This window comes from Natator depressus, chromosome 20, assembly GCF_965152275.1.
Source record: "Natator depressus isolate rNatDep1 chromosome 20, rNatDep2.hap1, whole genome shotgun sequence".
Classification (NCBI taxonomy): Eukaryota; Metazoa; Chordata; order Testudines; family Cheloniidae; genus Natator; species Natator depressus.
Window position 1 is genome coordinate 5,935,573 of NC_134253.1, and position 19,079 is coordinate 5,954,651.

The 19,079-nt window shown below is 47.8% G+C and overlaps 1 protein-coding gene across 1 annotated transcript in view; it reads left to right on the forward strand.

Annotated features, from left to right (window-relative positions):
• Positions 1 to 7,977: 7,977 nt before the first annotated feature.
• KRT80 (keratin 80) overlaps positions 7,978 to 19,079 on the forward strand; it is a 38,562-nt gene continuing 27,460 nt past the window's right edge. The window contains exon 1 of the mRNA XM_074935142.1: positions 7,978 to 7,984. The gene's annotated coding sequence lies outside the window, so the exon portion shown is untranslated. The remainder of the gene's footprint in view (positions 7,985 to 19,079) is intronic.

The following is a 19,079-nucleotide window of genomic DNA, read 5'->3' on the forward strand; positions in this document are numbered from 1 at the left end:
CCCTCTGAGCCTCCCTCTCCTTTTATCCGTTAGAAGGGCAGGGCTTGGTTTGAGGGCAGAGAAAGGATCATTTTACGGAGGGGTGGGTGTGTCTGGCAGCTGGCCTACCTCATTCAACCTGCTGAAGGCGGAGCATTGACATAGTATCTCTGCTCTCCTCTCACAGATGTTAGCAGAGGGTTCTTTTACTCCTGAACCTTCCTTTGTTTCCTTGCGGCTTAGAGAGAACTTTCACAGCCTCGAGACATTGGCATTATTTTGGATATTTCCTCTAGGTTCACACAAGCAAAAATAAAAGGCAGCCATCCCTCAGCAGTAATTTCAAACACAGGGGGACCTGACTCTCATTTACACAAAGCCCCTTTACACTGCTCTGGCTCTGCACAGGAGCCTTAAAGAGGAGCAAATGCACGTGAGGTTGCCGGGGCTGTTCTCCATGACACAGCCAGAATGGGGGGAAAGGGGCCTTTTGAGAATCAAGCCCAGACAATCTGACATAAATCAAGAAATCGACAGCAACCACCTTACCTCCTCCGCAAGAAACAATACAGTAGAACCTCAGAGTTACAAACACCTTGATAACGGAGGTGGTTCAGAACTCTGAAATATTCGTAACTCTGAACGAAACATTAGGGTGGTTCTTTCAAACGTTTACAGCTGAACATTGACTTAATACAGCTTTGAGACTTTACTATGCAGGAAAAAATGCCACTTTCCCTTGATTTTTATTAGTTTACATTTAACACGGTACGGTCCCGTATTTGCGTTTGTTTTTGCTTGTTTTTCTCTGCTGCTGCCTGATTGCGCATTTCTGGTTCCAAATGCGGTGTGTGGTTGACTGGTCAGTTCCTAACTCTGGTGTTCGTAACGCTCAGGTTCTACTGTATATGGCAGATCCCAGTTAAACTTCACAGAGCAGAAGAAATAAGGAAAGGCACTCAGTGAGCGCTCCTCTGAACGGAGCTGCAGCCTATATTATAGACGAGCCACGCAGTGTGCCTGGCATCTTTCCATTTCTTCTGACTTGTTTCCCTTCTTGAGCTAAAATAAAAGCCAGATGAACCTGGAAGTGCGTGTTTTGCGCTCTGGGCAAGGAAACAGGCATCTGTGTAGCTCTGTGGTCAAAACAAGGAAGGTCAGATGGATGGGGTAATCCATCTGGCTCCCGCACAGAAGGAGGCACAAAGTAAAAATATTTTTGAAAGCCTCTCCCACTTCTGAATGTCTGCAGCAAGAAAGGGTATGTCCCTGCTAGGCTCTTTAAGCCCTGCCCTGATATTTGAAAATCGTGCATGGATATTTAACCCCCTGTGCTCTTCTGCAGGGCAGAATGGGGGTGGCGGGGGGGGGGACGAGGGGAAGTCAGGGAATGATGGTACAATGTTCTGGCTAAATCACTTTCAAAATATTTGCCCTCCCCTGCGTGGGCAAAGTGGCAGGCAGCTGGAGTGGATCTCAGCCGTTCCAAGCAGGATCCTCTATGTTAACCATGTAGGAGAAATAGCCATGAGCTTTATTGACTGACAGACACATTGGGTCTGCTGCTTTCTTTCTTTGCACCAGTGCTCAGGTTGGATTCAGTTAACACATGCTAGCAAAGCCCAGCCCCGGCATAACCTTTTGCCTAACATAGAACTGGCTCTTGGTTTGTAGCTGATTGAGCTTGACCGTTGACTCCTTTGTATTGTCATTTACACGAATGCAAAATGGGGATAAAATGCAACCAAGAAAATCTGGGTGTGTTTCACGTTCAGTTTGCACAGAGAGAAAAGGACAACATAAATTGCAAGGCAGGAGGGAATCAGACCCATTAAAAGGTAACCTTGATCTCAGTTAAATCCATATAAATCCAGACTTACGCTGATGAAGCCAATGGCCCGCCCTGATTCAGATGTCACTTATACCAGTTCTAACCCACGGTAACTCTATTTATCACAGTGGACTTAGTCCTGATTTACATCAGCAAGAGAGAAGAATCAGGTCCATTAAAAACCAGTTTCTACTGTCATTTACACTCAAGTAACTTCACTGATTTCAACCGAGTTAACTCCAGATTTAGACCAGGGAAAGTGAGAGCAGGGTTTGGCTCTGCATGTTTTCTCTGGCAGTCCCAGCAGATTAGAAGCAAAGTTTCTTTTTGTTGTTGTGGACACCATGGTAACTCTGCATAGTTTTGCACCTGGATGGACTAATGAATACTTACAAATCAATGTGAATGGCCCTTAGTGACTCTGCAACAAGACACAATATGAACCTGTTAAACACCTTCCCTTTGGGAAGCAAAAGCGTTGGAGTTCTGGCTAGAGCTGGGGCAACATTTCCCCAAAAAGTCAAAACGTTTCATTTCACCTTTTTTCAAAACAAAAAGTTTGGACTTTTTGATTCAAACTGAATTTTCGTTTTGAATTTGATTTAAATTTTGTTTTTAAAACATTTTTAAAGGTGGTGGTGGAGAACCTTCCAAATGAAACAATGTTGCATTTGACCGGAAACAAAAAAACCCCACCTTTTTTGGTTTGCTGAAATTTTCAAAATATGTTCGTTTCAGATCGACCCAAAACTATTTCCCCTGATTTTATGGTTCAGCCATAAATGGTTCAGTTATTTGAACAGCCCGGGTTCAGGCTGTTTGTTTCCAAGCTTAATCTTTCTCTTTGTTGAGTCACATCACCCATCCAATGCAAGCCTGAGAGCAGTCCCTTTTCTGTGTGCACACAGAGGAAGAAATGGAATGAGTCATAACAGAGAGAATACAAAGTAAATACGAAGTCCTTATATAAACACATGGGCATGCACAAGGAGGTGCGGCCTCATTTTTGCAGGTCCTTGCACAGCAAGAGCTAGCTGCTGCACTCTGGTGTCTAAACACAACCCTCTGCATTAAGCAGCAGTGAGTCTAGCCCCGTGTGAACCTGAGTTGTTAATGTCAAGAGTGGGGGGCAGGAAAGAGAGGCTGCGTTGGCAGGAAACGGACATGATTCTCATCATGAAAACAAGGTGCTTATGTACCACAGATTCGTAAATTTTCATAGAATCATAGAACTGGAAGGGACCTCGAGAGGTCATCTAATCGAGTCCCCTGCACTCAAGGCAGGACTAAGTATTATCTAGACCATCCCTGACAGGTGTTCGTCCAACCTGCTCTTAAACATCCCCAATGATGGAGATTCCACAACCTCCCTAGGCAATTTAGTCCAGTGCTTAGCCACCCTGACAGTTAGGAATTTTTTCCTAATGTCCAACCTAAACCGCCCTTAGCTGCAATTTAAGCCCATTTTACAGCCAGATGGGACTATTAGGTCATCTAATCTGGACTCTTGTATAGCGTAGGCCATAGAAGTTCAGCCAGCTACCCCTCCATCGAGCCCAGTAATTTACGTTTAGGCTTGGCAGAAATAAATTTCTATTTTTTCTTCATTTCGGTGGATAATATCGATTCTTATTTTTAAGCATTTTTCACAGCTGCACAGAATTATGGGGTTTAAGCAATTTTTTTTATTGATTTAAATTTTCACCATTTCGGGAAATGATGGGAGGCTCGGACAATAGGAGGGGTCAGACGACAATTATTTCATGACAGGCGACACTGAGATTCGGAAAGGGAAAGCTTTATCGCCGTTGAAACGCCGACTGCCAACGTCACGTGTCAAAATATACAGAGCAAATAGCCTTCAATCAAACTTTAATACGTTCTCAAGCAGCATTTCTCGTATTTTGCCTATCTGTGAGTTTTGATGATTCCCAGTGGAAATGTCTTTTGATCGGTTTCCGTGTGCTGCGGTGAAATCAGCATTTACCTGCAACCCTTTGCAGTGTAGACATACCCAGAATGGCCTGGGTAGGATGGTGATCCCTTCCCCAAATGGTGCATCTGAGCAGTATCCGGCTAGTGATTAAACACAGGCATGGTTTAGGATTTGCCCTCCTATGGAGGTTCCCCGGTGCCCCTGTTAGTAGGCTGTGCTGGTGAATATGGAGCTGAGGAAGAGCAGTCGTAAGTGTGTCTGATGACGGAGCCAGGAGGAAAGAGAAGATCTGCACTGCAGACCGGACTGTAAAGCAGCAAGCTCTGCAGTAACTTGACCCCGGCCAGCCTCCGCGTGACTGAGAATCTCCTGCAGAAGCGCTGGTTGTGCAAGTTAAGCCTGCTCGGGGTGGAGGCTGGGGGCTGTTTTGATCCACAAATTCTCCACGATTGTCAGTAAGTGAGAAACTTGTTTGGGTCAGTTCCATCCTCTCTTCGGTCACCTTGAAATAGGCACCTCTCCCTCCTCTGCCTCTTGCATCTAGCAGCCTCGCAGTTGTGTACATCAAGACAGCATACTTTAAAAGAGAGACCAGCATTACATCACCACCTTGTCATTGAGGGCCTGATCCAGGCAAAGAACTGACTCCCTTTGAATTCGGTGGGAGTTGGCTCAGATCAGAACACACAGGGGGTTGAACCAGGGACCTCCAGAGATTTAAAAAAAAAAAAAAATGGCTTACTACAGTTTGAGCAAATCCAGGCTCTGCAGAGTGGGCATATGTAACACACCCTCATTGCACCGTGACTTCAGCTACTACACCACACTACACCAACAGAGCACACCATAGGGTTCTTGTGGCTCCATTCGTTCAAAGAACACTTCAAAGGCAGCTTTCTTCTCTTGTGTTTGGTTCGTAGATTGCCTCTGGATTTGCAACTGCATTCAGTTCTGATGCAGACTGGTACGCAAGACACAAGCCATGCTCTCTCCTGGAAACTTTGTTCTTTCTCATTTGCCATCTTTTAGATCCCATCCATGTGGCCAGAATTCTTATGTTTTGAGCAAACCTTACACTTTCAATACAGATGGCTTCTATTTTAGAGTAAGAAAAATAATAAAGAAGAGATTAAAGTCTGTGGGAGAGAGCACAGTGTGTTTGCCTCTGCAACAGGCTGCAGCGGAGCTGTGCACAAAATGGTCCCTATCTCCAGCAGACTCTTAGGGCTTGTCTACATGGGGACGCTCAGGAAAGTTCATCCAAATTAACTAAAGGTGTGAATTTAAAGTGGAATATGTAGAGCACAGTAAACTCCTTTGTGGACAGTCTTATTCTGAATAAAAGTGGCTTTAATTCAGGTTAGCTGAATTCATTTTCTAAGCAAGGATTTGGCTGCATGGGCCTGAGTATCCACTGCTCTGCACTTTGTGATGCTATTTACAGCTGTGTAAAGGGAGGGGTGATGTGCCACCCGATCGCGGGTGCCAAGGACACCACCTTACAATGGAAAATTAGGCTGTGTGAGTGGGATGAGAAGGGGGCCAGTAATAATACATAAGGAGTTTTAATATACCAACACCCAGGCCTTTCCTTAACGAAAGACAAAACACATAATTAATCACAGCCTTCCCAAAGGTGTCTGAGAATAGGCACTAATCATGACATGGCTAACACAAGCAACTCCCCTCCTGGTATTACCCACAATCCCTGCGTACAATAAACAACCCAACAGCAAATGACTCAGGGCATGTCTACACTGCAGTGTAAACCCAGGATTTGAACTCAAACCTAATCTCCCCTACCATCTACACACAAATCACGCTAACCTAGGGCTCGGATCTGGGGTGCAGAGTCTGAGCCTGAGTCAAGCCGGGATGCAGGCTTCAAACCCTGTTGCTTTGCAGTGTAGACACAGCCCCGCTGGACTCATGCTTTGGGAGTCCACCATGAGTACCCCACAAGCCGACTTCCTCTGGTTGGTTGAGTTTTCCCACATTGCACCATGAGCCAAGGGCTAGAGCGGCCATGTTTTGGGAGGGCGCTAGGAAGTCTGGGATTGGGGTGGTTGGATTTAGGCCCACATAATGCAGTGTAGATCCTGCAGCCCCAGGTTGGGACTCAGAATGCAACAATTCCTTCGAGATTTTTAAGGCCCGGCTTGAGAAAGCCCTGGCTGGGATTATTTAGTTGGGGTTGGTCCTGCTTTGAGCAGGGGGTTGGACTAGATGACCTCCTGAGATCTCTTCCAACCCTGATCTTCTATGATTCTATGAATTCCTAACCTAGGGTTACAAATGAGTGTAGACACTCAAGCCCTAGCGTAACAAACCCAGGGCCTGCTAACTCGAGTTCTACTAACCCAGGGCTTGCATGGCAATGTAGACATACCTTCAGGGGCCGATGGCCTTCTTGCCTGGGGGGATGCTACAGATGGGTTATGGGGAACAGCTGCAACAGCTCATCTGCAACTGGCTGCATCACAGTTTGAACAGGCACATGCAGTGATGGGGCCAGATCCATGCAAGGGGGCACAGACTCTCTGCGAGGTCTACGCCACAGCATGCTGGAAATAGATTTTAAGGACAGAAGTGACCATGGGATCACCAGTGGTCTCCAACCTTTTCACACCCAAGATCACTTTTTGAATGTAAGGGCAACCCAGGATCTACCCCGCCTCTTCCCCGAGGCCCCGCCCCTTCCCCAAAGCCCTGCCCCACGCACTCCATCCCCACCTCTCTCTGTCGCTCGCTCTCCCCCACCCTCACTCACTTTCACCAGGCTTTGGTAGGGGGTTGGGATTTGGGAGGGGGTGTGGGCTCTGGGCTGGGGCCAAGAGGTTCGCAGTGTGGGAGGGGGCTCTGGGCTGAGCCTGGGGCAGGGGGTTGGGGTGCAGGGAGGGGGAGAGGCGCAAGCTGTGGGAGGGAGTTTGGATGCAGCAGGGGGCTCCAGGCTGGGGCAGGGGGTTGGGGTGCCGGAGGGGGTACGGGGTGCTGGCTCTGGGAATGGGGTCAGGGATGAGGGTTGGGGTGAGTCCTCCCACCACTTACCTCTGGCGGCTCCCGGTTGGTGGTGGAGCGTGGCTGCTGCTAAGTCAGGCTCCCTGCCTACCCCGGCCCCACACCACTCCCAGAAGGGGCCGACATGCCCCTGCGGCCCCTGGATGGGGCGGGGGGCACGTGGCTCCGTCTGCTGCCATCTCTGCAAGCACCGCCCCCGCAGCTCCCATTGGCCAGGAACGGGGAGCTGTGGCCAATGGGAGCTGAGGGGCGGTGCTTGCAGAGATGGCAGCACACAGAGCCACTTGCCCCCCGCCCCGTCCAGGGGACTCAGGGGCACGTCGGCCCCTTCTGGGAGTGGTGTGGGGCCGGGGTAGGCAGGGATCCTGCCTTAGCGGCAGCCCCACTGCACCACCAGAGATCGCGATCAACTGGGAGATCCTCTAGGATCTCCCAGTCGATTGTGATCGACCGGTTGGTGACCGCTGAGTCAGTCTGACCTCTTGCGAATCACAGGTCACAAAATTTCACCCCTGTGTTGAGCCCAGTAACTTGTGTTTGGCTACAGCGTCTCTTCCAGAAAGGCCTCCGGTCTGGCTCTAAGTAATGTGCAATTGTGCAAGTCCCGATACGTCCTGTAGAATACACCTGCACAGCTGGGTGGATGCCAGGGTGCGTAGAGCATAAAGAGTTTATATAAACAGTGTAATATGATTGCATGTATACAGTGGCGCACGGGTGAGGTAGGAGAGTCATCCAATTGGGGCACACAACTAGCCAGCAGATCACGATACTGTGTGACCTCGGTCAAGTACCTCCCTGCCTCGGTTTCCCCCTTCTGTAGAATGGGCATCGTGAAACTGGGAAGCTCAGGAGGCTTCATCCATTAAGGTTTCTGGGATTCCTGGATATTACACTGAACAACGCCACAGCAAAGCCTCTAAATAAACAAGGAGTGTCTCAATGACACAACGCCAGTGGGTGTTAGGCACCCAAGTGCTACTTGTGCCTTTGAAAATGTCACCCTACGAAGCTACCAGTGAATATTGTCTCTGGGCCAGATCCTCACCGGGTGTTTATCCCTTGTGTTGTGGCTGCTGCCTTGGTAACTGTTTGTCCGGTATGTGCAGATGAACGGTGCAGCTGAATGGTGCTCACTGAAGTGACTCATTAAGGAGTCCACCTTGGGACCCAGCAAGGTGCTGCATGTCGCAAGATCCTTAAACATCTGTTTGTAAGCGGTGAGTTTTCCCTTCCTGGGTTTTCCTTCTTTTTTGTGAGTGACTCTCTTGGGTGTAACTAATTATATATTTCCTTCTGTGTCCTACACCTTTAAATCTCTATGAAGGGTGCAGAGACAGGCAGTCATTTTGAGTTCATTTCAGTGCAGACCGTCTCCTGGAAGACTTTGCCATAGGTTCCCCTAGCGATTTAGGGTTCCTCTATTTTTGGATGCCTAACACAAGACACCTTAAAGGGCCTTCCTCTTTTGCCAACCCCAAACATTCAAAAATTGCGAGGCCAGTCTCCAGAAAACACGAGACGGGCTTAAAAATATGGGGTTTTCTTTTTCAAATGAAAGCTGCGATTTTTCACGCAATATCATGATTCCGGCAGCTGAGGCTTTAAGAAAAACGCTAAAAATCACAAGACTTGTGATGAGGTCTTGAAAGTTGGGCACCCTTGGTTCGGTGCTTTCTGAAAATCAGGTGTCTCGAGTTGAGAACTGAAAATTCAAGGCACCCAAAAATTACTAGTCTTTCTGAAAATAAAGATCTTTAATTATTGACGTCAGTGGATCTACGGCAAATTACACCAGTTGGGGATCTGACCCACTGTCTTCAGTGAATCCATGTTGATTTATACCGGCTGAGGGTCCGGCCCAATGCATATATATTTTAATTAATTAATCAGATTGCATAATGTGCCAGATCCAAAGCTGGTCTAAATTGGCATTGCTCCAATGAAGTCAAGAAAGTAACACTGCTTTACACTAGCTGAGGATAATTGCATTTCTATGGTACTTTATGGGCGTGATACAACACTGTGTTACTCCAGGCTCAGTTGAAATGAATAGAGTTACACCAGGATAAATACGAAGCTAACACAATAGGTAACCAGAACCAATCTGCCTTATCTTCATCTGGTGTAAACGGGTGTAGCTCCACTGAACTCAATGGTGCTGTGCCAGTTTACACCAATTGACCCCGCATGTTTAAAGTGGTGTAAAGGCATTTGAAACTTGAGTTTCAAAAAGACTCAGCCCCCAACATGTGGGACACTTTAGAGAATCTCATAGACCTTAAGGTCAGAAGGGACCATCATGATCCTCTAGTCTGACCTCCTGTGCATCGCAGGCCACAGAACCTCACCCACCCACGCCTGGAATAGACCCCTCACCTCTGGCTGAGTTACTGAAGTCCTCAAATCATGGTTTAAAGACTTCAAGTTCCAGAGACTCCACCATTTACACTAGTGTTTGTGTTTGTACAGTGCCTAGCACATCGGTGTCCTGGTCCAGGATTTAGCCCCTTAGGAGGCTCTACAGCAATAGGAATGATAACTATAACCATTCTGCTGCCTAAATGGGAGCTGAGCTCTCCTGAAAATCTCGGCCCAATTGTGAGCGCCGAGATCTTTTGCAGATCAAAACCGTCAAAGCAAATTTGTTGCTTAAAAGTCTGAAGGAATGTTCATGGGCAAGTCGCAGGGGGAAGGGAGAGACAATTTGCTGCGTTTGCCCTGGTAACTCAGCACCGAGGATGCCTTAGCTGGAGTCCTGAGTCCAATTCTGGGCACTGCTCTTTAGGAACGATGTGGACAAATTGGAGAGACTCCAGAGCGGAGCCACAAAAATGGTGAAAGGTTTAGAAAACCTGACCCGTGAGGAAAGGTTAAAAAAGACTGGGCAAGTTTAGTCTTGAGAAGAGAAAACTGAGAAGGGACCTGATAACAGCCTTCAAATATTTCAAGGGTTGTTATACAGCAGACAGTGATCAATTGTTCCATAGATTCAACACCCACCAGCCACCTGCCGATCAGCTGTCCGACGGTGGGCTGGAGGTGCTTGGTGGAGGGGGCGGAGCTGGGATGGGAAGAGGTGGAGTGAGGGTGGGACCTTGGGCGAAGGGCGAAGTAGGGGTGGAGCGGGGGCGGGGGTGGAGCACCCCTAAAGAAGTAGTGGATTTAATCTGCAGCAAGGGAAATGTAAGTTAGATATTAGGGAAAACTTTCCAACTATACCAGTAGTTAAGTCCTAGAACACGTTTCCAAGGGAGGTTATGTAATCCCTGTCATTGGAGATTTTGAAGAACAGGTTGGCTGTCGGGGTGATCTAGGTATGCTTGGTCCTGCCTCAGTGCAGGGGACTGGACTGGACGACCTCTCGAGGTCCCTTCCAGCCCTGCATTTCTATGATTGTAGGATATTATCTAAGAAAGGAGACTTTTTCAAAGCAGGAAGGAAAGAGGCAAAATTCCTTCACACTGCTCCATTCCCAGCCTGCATGCTTGTATCAAATTGAAGGGCTGATGTTGGTAGCAGCATAGGGTGGATTTGATCTCTGACAGGCACAGGGTTAGTAATGACAATCTTTCTTACACCAGTGTCGTCAGGAATTCAGTTACTCCAACCATGTCTATGGGGGTTACGTGAGTGTGAGAACAGTGTAAAATCACAATCAGGTCCTTGAGTGCGCGGGGCCCAATTTTCCACTGCACCTGGTGTTAGTCATTCCGACCTGGGCAAAGTGTTCGTGCTTTCCACAGGGGTAAGCGACGGCACGCGATCCTATGTGTGCATGGAGGTGTTAACACCATCAAAATTGCCCTGGAAGAACCAGATTCACCAGCGCTGCCTAGGGTGTGAAACACCAGCATGGAATTTGGCCCTAGGAATTAAAACTAGGATGAATCAGATTATGTATCACAAACAAAGAGGATTAAATACTCTCCTGAGAGCTTTTGTTTGGAATTTTCTCTTTCTCTCTCTCTCTCTCTCTCTCAGACACACACACACACACGTAAACTCTGCAAGCAAGAAGATAATTCCTCTGTCCCCCTCAAGGGGAAGTGCACTGACTCAGAGCAAAAGTTACTGCCTGGTGTAAACTTGTGCAATGCGCTACAGGGCATGCGATTTGCTGCCAAAGTTTCCCATCCAGACCAACTAGGACAGCAGGTGGCACTGTTCCAAAACAAAAAGAAAAGGAGGACTTGTGGCACCTTAGAGACTAACCAATTTATTTGAGCATAAGCTTATGAAGTGAGCTGTAGCTCACGAAAGCTTATGCTCAAATAAATTGGTTAGTCTCTAAGGTGCCACAAGTCCTCCTTTTCTTTTTGCGGATACAGACTAACACGGCTGCCACTCTGAAACGTGTTCCAAAACAGGTGATACTAGGAGTCAGTTGCCCAAACAGCATTAGCTCATGCCTACAGCACCACTGTCAAGAACCCATTAAACGCTTGACCTCAACACTGACCAACAGACAGTGCGCGAGTTGCATAACCCAACCAGCGCTGCAGCTGGCTGGGTGGTATCATTTACAAGGTGGTTCACAGTATGGAGCCATACAGCCCTGACGGGGGAGCTTTGGGAGGCATCTAACCCCTGCTTCGCGCTCATTCTGAGAAGCTGCTAACAATGGAAGATGGTAGCGGAGAATCAGGTCCAACGAAAGTACCTCAGCCGTAAGTGGCAGGAAATCAGGCCCTTTGCCTTATAAAATATCTTTTAAAAAATCAAATTTTTGACTGTTTGAACTTTCAGATATTTGAAATGTCAGATTTTCTAATTTGTGACTTTTGTAATGTTCAAAAATTTCAGTTTTTATTCCTCCCACTCCTTTTTCCCCTTTTTCTCTTCCTTTTTTGCCACTGAGTGCCATGAAATGAATAATTTCTGGGGTCCTGTCTCCTCAAGCACTTTTCCCACTCTGTACCTTTCTTAGACTTCACCAATTTGGAAAACGTTACCGAGTGGAGAATAACAGAATTTCGTTTTTCCTGGTGCGTGGAAAAAGGAAAAGGTGGTGTGTGTGGGGGGGAACAAAACAAAACGGGGTGTCATTCGTGTGGTTACATTCTGTGGCAAAAAGGGGGAGGGGAACCTGAAAACTGAAGTGAAACAAATTTCAATTTGAAGCAAAACTAAACGGAACATTCGGTTTCACAGCGTCCCACTGAAAAATTTAGTTGAAAACCTTTTCCTGTGAAAAATTCCACCTCGACAAACCTTTATTTTTCATCATTTTCAAGTAATGGCTCTAGCTAGCCACTCTGTCTAGTGTCTTCCTCCCTCTTTATGACTCCTCCTTCCTCTGATTTCTCTTTCCAACACAAGGCTCCCTTCTTAGCCCTGCTCGGGCTCAGCATATCGCTACAGTTGTGTTCCAGTACCACCCTGGAACAAAACTGCCCTTTACCAGAAAATAAGGAGGTGGTTGTTTTGTTTCGTTTTCAAACAAAGGTTGCAGGGCATTCTAACCTCACGATCCATCTAGTGCAAGCAGGTACGCAATCGTATAAATATCCACGTTGCTTCATAAACCGCTAGCTTTGAAATGTTTGCAGCGCCCACTGTAACAGAATACACCATGACTGATGCCATAAACAATGAGTTAATGAGACATAATATAAAACCACAGGGCATCGTTAAAGAAGATGATGCAACAAAGCAAGCCAGATCCTAATCTCATTTACAGCGGTGTAATATGGTGTACTGTAACTGCATTGAATTACCTTATTGTGGATTGGATTATATTTAGCAGCATATGTCAGAGCACTTTGCAAAGACAGGTATGTATCACTTATGCCCAATGGGGAAACTAAGGCACTGAACAGCCATGTCACTTGCTCAAAGTAACACAACAGGGAATAACAGTAATACCTAGCTCTTATATAGCACTTTTCATCAGGAGATCTCAAGCCACTTAACAATCTTTAATATTTTTAGCCTCACAACACCCCTACCAGGTAGAGAAGTATTATCCAAAATTTACAGCTAGGGAACTGAGGGGCTACATACAACCCACAGGGCTGAGAACAAAAACCAAGATTTTGGGGGTCCCATGGTAGCATGTTAGCCACAGAACCATGCAGTTTCCCTGTGCATAAGGGTAACTGAAAGTTCACACTAGGCAGCAGGTTTAAAACAAACAAAAGGAAGTATTTCTTCACACAACGCACAGTCAACCTGTGGAACTCTTTGCTGGAGGATGTTGTGAAGGCCAAGCTAAAAAACAGGGATCAAAAAAGAACTAGATAAATTCATGGAGGATAGGTCCATCAATGGCTATTAGCCAGGATGGGCAGGGATGGTGTCCCTAGCCTCTGTTTGCCAGAAGCTGGGAATGAGCAACAGGGGATGGATCCTTGATGATTTACCTGTTCTGTTCATTCCCTCTGGGCACCTGGCATTGGCCACTGTCGGAAGACAGGATATTGGGCTAATATCCTTTGGTCTGACCCAGTATGGCTGTTCTTACGTTCTTACATTATGTTCTAATTTGGCTGTGTTTTTTGTTATTGCTGTGTTCGTGGCATGCAAACAGACGTTAGATAAGAACACAAACAATTCTTTGTCGAAGATTGCAGCATTAACCCTACTTTATGTCTTCAAATCCAGAATGTAGATTCATAGATACTAAGGTCAGAAGGGACCATTACGATCATCTAGTCTGACTTCTTGCACAATGCAGGCCACCGAATCTCACCCACCCACTCTTGCGATAAACCTCTCACCTATGTCTGAGCTATTGAATGTAAACACACAAGACCCGAAAACAGAGAGAGAAAAAGCAGGCTGCTCACTAATTCAACTCAGACAGCTCCCCTGGCCTTATTCTAGGCTGGCTCTTAGAAGGTTGGCTGTGGTAGATGACCCAGAGCTCATGCATCCCTATGGAGCCCATGTAGCCTGCAAGCAGTCAAGAAAAGAACCCTGATTATTTAAAGTAATAGCACACAATTTGAATATGGTTTTCAATGCACCAGTTATTACCGAAGTTGTCTATCCTGGCCTATGTTCACCACTGCTGAAACTCCGTTGAGGTCACTAATGTTAAATCAGGGACAAAGCTGGCCCAGGATAGAAGGGAATTATCCACAATTACGCCTAATTTGGAACCATCTTGTACACTGCAGGTTTGAAAGACCTCAAACAGCATCAGCTTCTTGTTACACTTGGATGAGGAGAGACTGAAAACCAAAAAAGGAACAGAGAGGGAGAGAAATAAAAAGAAACCAACCAATGCCAGGTTTGAAAACAGAGCCGAGAGCAGCATGGAGTAAAACACACAGAGAGATTTCCCTGGGTAGCTAAGCCCTTAGTCTGATGCAGTTAATGTGGCCTGGTGGATATTAAATTAGGACTAAGAAGAGCTGGGCTCCTCGTGTTGTGCCTCAGTTTCCCCATCTGTAAAATGCAGATAATCATACAGCCCTCCTCTGTCAAGCACTTTGAGAGCTACTGATGACCAGGGCTATGTAAGAGCCAGGTATTCTCATCTCACCCAACATTGCACTGGAGCAGCTCGTGAGATTTTAGCATTGCCGAGTTGGAAATTAGCCCCTGGTCTGCCTTGAACTCCCTCATTCCAGCCTAAGCATAACCCAGAAGCTGATGTGAACTTTGCCCTTTGGATAAGTGAGTCTGTCTGTGTCCCTCTGTTGCCTCTTGTCTTATACTTAGATTGGAAGCTCTTTGAGGTAGGCACCTAACATAATGGGGACCTCCTGGTCCATGACTACTGGTAGGCAGTGTGATTTAGTGGTTAGAGCACTGGGTTGGGATTCAGGAAACCTGCGTTCTATTCCCAGCTCTGCTACTATCCTACTAGTTGACCTTGGGCAAGTTACTTCACCTCCCCGTGCCTCAGTTTCTCCGTCTATAAAATGCAGATAATGAGACTGACTTCCTTTGTAAAGTGCTTCATGATCTACTGGTGAAAGTGTTATGCAAGAGGGAGCTACTATTATTGTCACTGCAATACAACTAATAAATACATCATTAAAAAAAAATAACAGCATGCAAGAGCAAGCTAGGCCACACAAGCCAAAGTCAGGCTTGTACCTGCCCCTAACCCCAACACCCATCCACACACAAAACCCTCTCTCCTGAGCTCACAGTCACAAACTCGCGATGGTCAGAAGTATGAAGAAGCAGACCAAAGACAGGGTGGCATGTGGAGACCAGAGAGGCATATTCAGGGGGCTGGGCACAGACACTTTGTTTACACTAGAGAACTGAACCAGCTTCAGGTGAACCCGTTTAAACACAAATGGGCTGAACTTTTCCAAGTGGTTTAGTGGATTTAGACACACAGCCCTCTTAATTTCAGTTTGCATCTAAAGCTCTTAGGTGGCTTGACAATCTCAGTGACATGCCTCAATACGTCCACAGTAGCAATGCTGAACTGGTTTGAGTTTTGCCTCATAGGCATTATTCTAAGGGTCTAACTCTGCAGTGAAGATAACTTGGGTGATCGGCACCTGGGTCTACCTGGCCCAGGTCTGAGCCACCACACTGGAAAGCCCTCTCCATAGTAATGTGTCCTCACTGGTGCCGTGCTACATGGGAGTGTGTCCCCCTTGGACCTTCCGGGGGTATGTCCCATGGGTCCTTGGAGCATCTTGTGGGAAGGCATTGGAGGGTTATCAGCATCAGAGTGATTTAGCCTTCACTGCAAAGTGGTTTAAGTGGGCAGGACACCAGAGCAACAGAAGAACAAGTCTCTAACCCACCCCCCAGCCAGGCCAGCTAGCCCAAGTTGAAAGCACCACTAAACTGGGGAGAGAGGGTTTTGTGTGTGGCCAGGTGTTGGGGTTAAGGGCAGGTACAAGCCTGAGTTAACTTGGCAGTGAAGACGGACCCAAAACCATTTCATCTGCAGTGCTTTCTGGATACTTACCCCACAATTCTCAGCACAGCTCCCGGAAGCAGTGCATTTTGGGAGATTTTTGCAAGACCACCAGTGCAGCAGTGACTAGGACAAGTTGACCTGTTTTAGCTTATCTGCGTCCACACTGGTACTAAACAAGTTTGGACTGAGCCAGTTTAACTTTGAACCAATTTAACCGCTATTCTAGGTAGCTATTGGACCAGCATTTGTGTGTGTGTGTGAATGCAAAGTGTTCCATCACAGTCTGAGCCTTTAACTGGGATTTTTAAAAGAGACCAAAGTAGTTAGGCACGCAAATCCCATTAAAAGTCAAATAACTCCTTTGAAATTCTTTTAGAGTAGACCAGAACAACAAGACAGGGCGTAGAAATGGGTGGGGAATGCGTTCCCCCCACCCCCCAATCCTGTTTTGCATTGGGACGAAACTGACACCACTCAAAGTTCTTTGTGAAAAAATAAGGGAGTGCCCCACAGCCCTGATAGTCAATGGGCCGGTAGTTAGGGTGCTCACCTTGTAGACTGGTGACTCCGGTTCAACGCCTTGCTCTCCCTAATTCAGACCAGAGGCTTCAGTCTGTTAGAGCGCTGATTGCAGGGGAGTGACCTAATCACTGGGGTGTGGGTCTCTCTGGATCTGAGCAGAAAAATTCCATCCTGAACCTGATAAATGGCTCCTGGCTAACATAAGTTTTGATTTCGATGAACTGGCATTTTCAGATGAAAAATGGTTTAGTCGGAAAATTTGCAAGCAGAGCCAGCGGGGGGGTTGTTCCAGAGGTGCTGGGGAGCGTGGGAGTTTCTCTCGGCCTTCCCCTGCAGGGCAGAGGGAAAGAGACCTGGTGTCCACCAAGGAAGGCGGGCAGGAGAACAGGAAGAGACAAATGATTCTGTCACCGCTTAATTGATGTTGTTGTTACTTATTTTTTAGTGCCTGAAATTCCCAGGAGCTTACGTGGGCAGTGAATGGGTTGAAATCATCCTTGTGTGTGAAATTGGAAGTATCGTGCTGGCCTGTCCCATCCTGCCTTTTACAACTCTTTGTAAAATTCTCTTTGGGTGATGTCTTTATTTATTTATTTTTAGCATCGCTGTTAGATTTGGCAGCAGAAATCTGGGTGAGAGGGGAAAGGAAGGAAGGGGGCAGTAGGGTGCTAGGAGGAGTGGTGGGGTGGAGATTTGGGGGAGCAGATAACAAAGGGAAGAGAGAAAGGAAGAATGAACTGAGACAAAAAAGGGGGAAGGACCAGGAATAAATGAGAAAAGAGGGAATAGATGAATAAATAACAGGGGAGCAGAATAGTGTTGGAAGAGAGCTGGGATGGGGAAGGAGCCAGGGGAGAAAACTGGAGCAGTGGGACCCAGACTGGGACCCTTTTTTTCCATACAGAGCAACCCCTACTCCGATGCTCCCCAGCCCCAGCTTGCTGAGGTCAGGCCAGATTCCCCCTCCCATTTAGCAATATGGGAAGCAGTATGCAACCCGCCAGACACCCGTATGTGAGCTTCCAGGTTGAGAACCCTTGGACTAGAGCAGCGGTTTTCAAACTTTAGCAACCCGAGGACCCCCGTTTTGATTTTAAAATGTTCACGGACCCCCACCCCCCCACCCCACTCAGCCCCAGGCACCACACCCACTCCACCCCTTCCCCCAAGGACCCACCTCTTCCCACCCCTGCTGCAACCCTACCCCTCCTTTTCCCCACCTCTTTCCTCCCCCCTCCCCCAAGTGTGCCCCCTCCCCGCTCCTCCCCCTCCCTGCCAGCGCCTCCTGCACACTGCTGAACAGCTGTTCCCCAGCGTGCAGGAGGCGCTGGGAGGGCGGGGGAGGAGCTGAGGTAGGGAAGGGGAGGAGTTGATCAGTGGGGCCCGCAGGGGTCCATGGACCCCAGTTTGAGAAATGCTGTACTAGAGGGATAAGCTGAACAGAATGACAGAAGGGAAAGGAGAGAACTAAGACAGGAAGGCTAGTTAAAGCACTAGCCTGGGAGTTGGGAAACCCAGCATCCATTCCCTGCTCTGCCACAGATTTTCTATGTGACCTTGGGCTAGTCACCTAGGCCCTGATCCTGGGAGGTTTTTAGCCTTCTAGCGTCCATTTAGTTTCACTAGGAGTTAGCAGCCTAACTATCTCGGCGGCTCTGGGCCTTAGTCTCTCTCTGCCTCAGTTCCCCACCTGTAAAAGGAGGCTAATAGCACTTGTGAGAATTAAAGATTATGAGGTGCCCAGATACTCCAGGGAAGGGGGCCAGATAAGTAACAGCGTGACAGCATCCAAAGAGCAGGAATGGACAGAGACCCAAATAGAGGAAAGAGAAGGGAACTGGCTCCCCTGGTATTTACACAGCTGAAAATCAGGAATGAGGCCGGGGGAGTTATTCCTGTTTTATGCTGCTGTGAGGGAGAGCTGAATAAAGGGATTGATTGTCTGACATACTTGGAAAGGTGGGGTTGAAAGAAGTAGCCCAACCAGACTTCTCTCAGGCTTCCCTTCTGGGACCTTCCCCCCACCCCCTCGCGGAGTCCCAGAGCCCAGGCTCTGGCCCGAGCCCGAAGGTCTACACAGCAATTAAACAGCCCCATAGCCCAAGCCCCACGAGCCTGAGTCAGCTGACATGGGCCAGCCCTGTGTAGACAGGTCCTTAGGGAGAGAATTGGCCTCCAAAGCACACCAGTGTTTGCTTTTGCACACACCCGTGCAGCCTTCTCCAATACAGTGGGGTCTCAGGGGTGTTAGTGAGGACACAGTTTGGACCTCTGTCCTTATTATGGTGGCGTCTGCCATCTCTGGGAGGGAGAGCTAAGCACTTACACAGCCCAAGTCAGGGCTTAACCCACAGGAACAATTTGAGCTTTACATGAGACTCCCCGGGGGAAGAGGGGGGTCGGTTGTCCCACATCTGCCCGCTGGGGGATTCTAAACCTTCCTCTGCGCCACCCGGCGCTCACCTGTGTCACAGACAGGCTACTGCACGGCATGGACCTGGGTCTGATCCCAGTGCCCAATCCACCACCCATCCTAGTTGCATTTGCCCGCCCCGAGATAGATCTGTGATATCGGGCCATTCCCGTGTGCCTGCGTTGATTAACCTCCTGCGGTCCCACTTCACATACGCCTCACAGGCCTGAACTGGCTTCGATGAACCCTGTTGACCCAGGCCATTATAAAGCCAAGACTACGACAGCGTTCAAAAAAGAACCAGATACATTCATGGAGGATAGGTCCATCGATGGCTATTAGCCAGGATGGGCAGGGATGGTGTCTCTAGCCTCTGTTTGCCAGAATCTGGGAATGGGAGCCAGGGGATGGATCACTTGATGATGACCTGCTCTGTTCATAACCTCTGGGGCACCTGGCATTGGCCGTTGTCAGAAGACAGGATCCTGGGCTAGATGGACCTTTGGTCTGACCCAGTCTGGCCGTTCTTATGTTATGT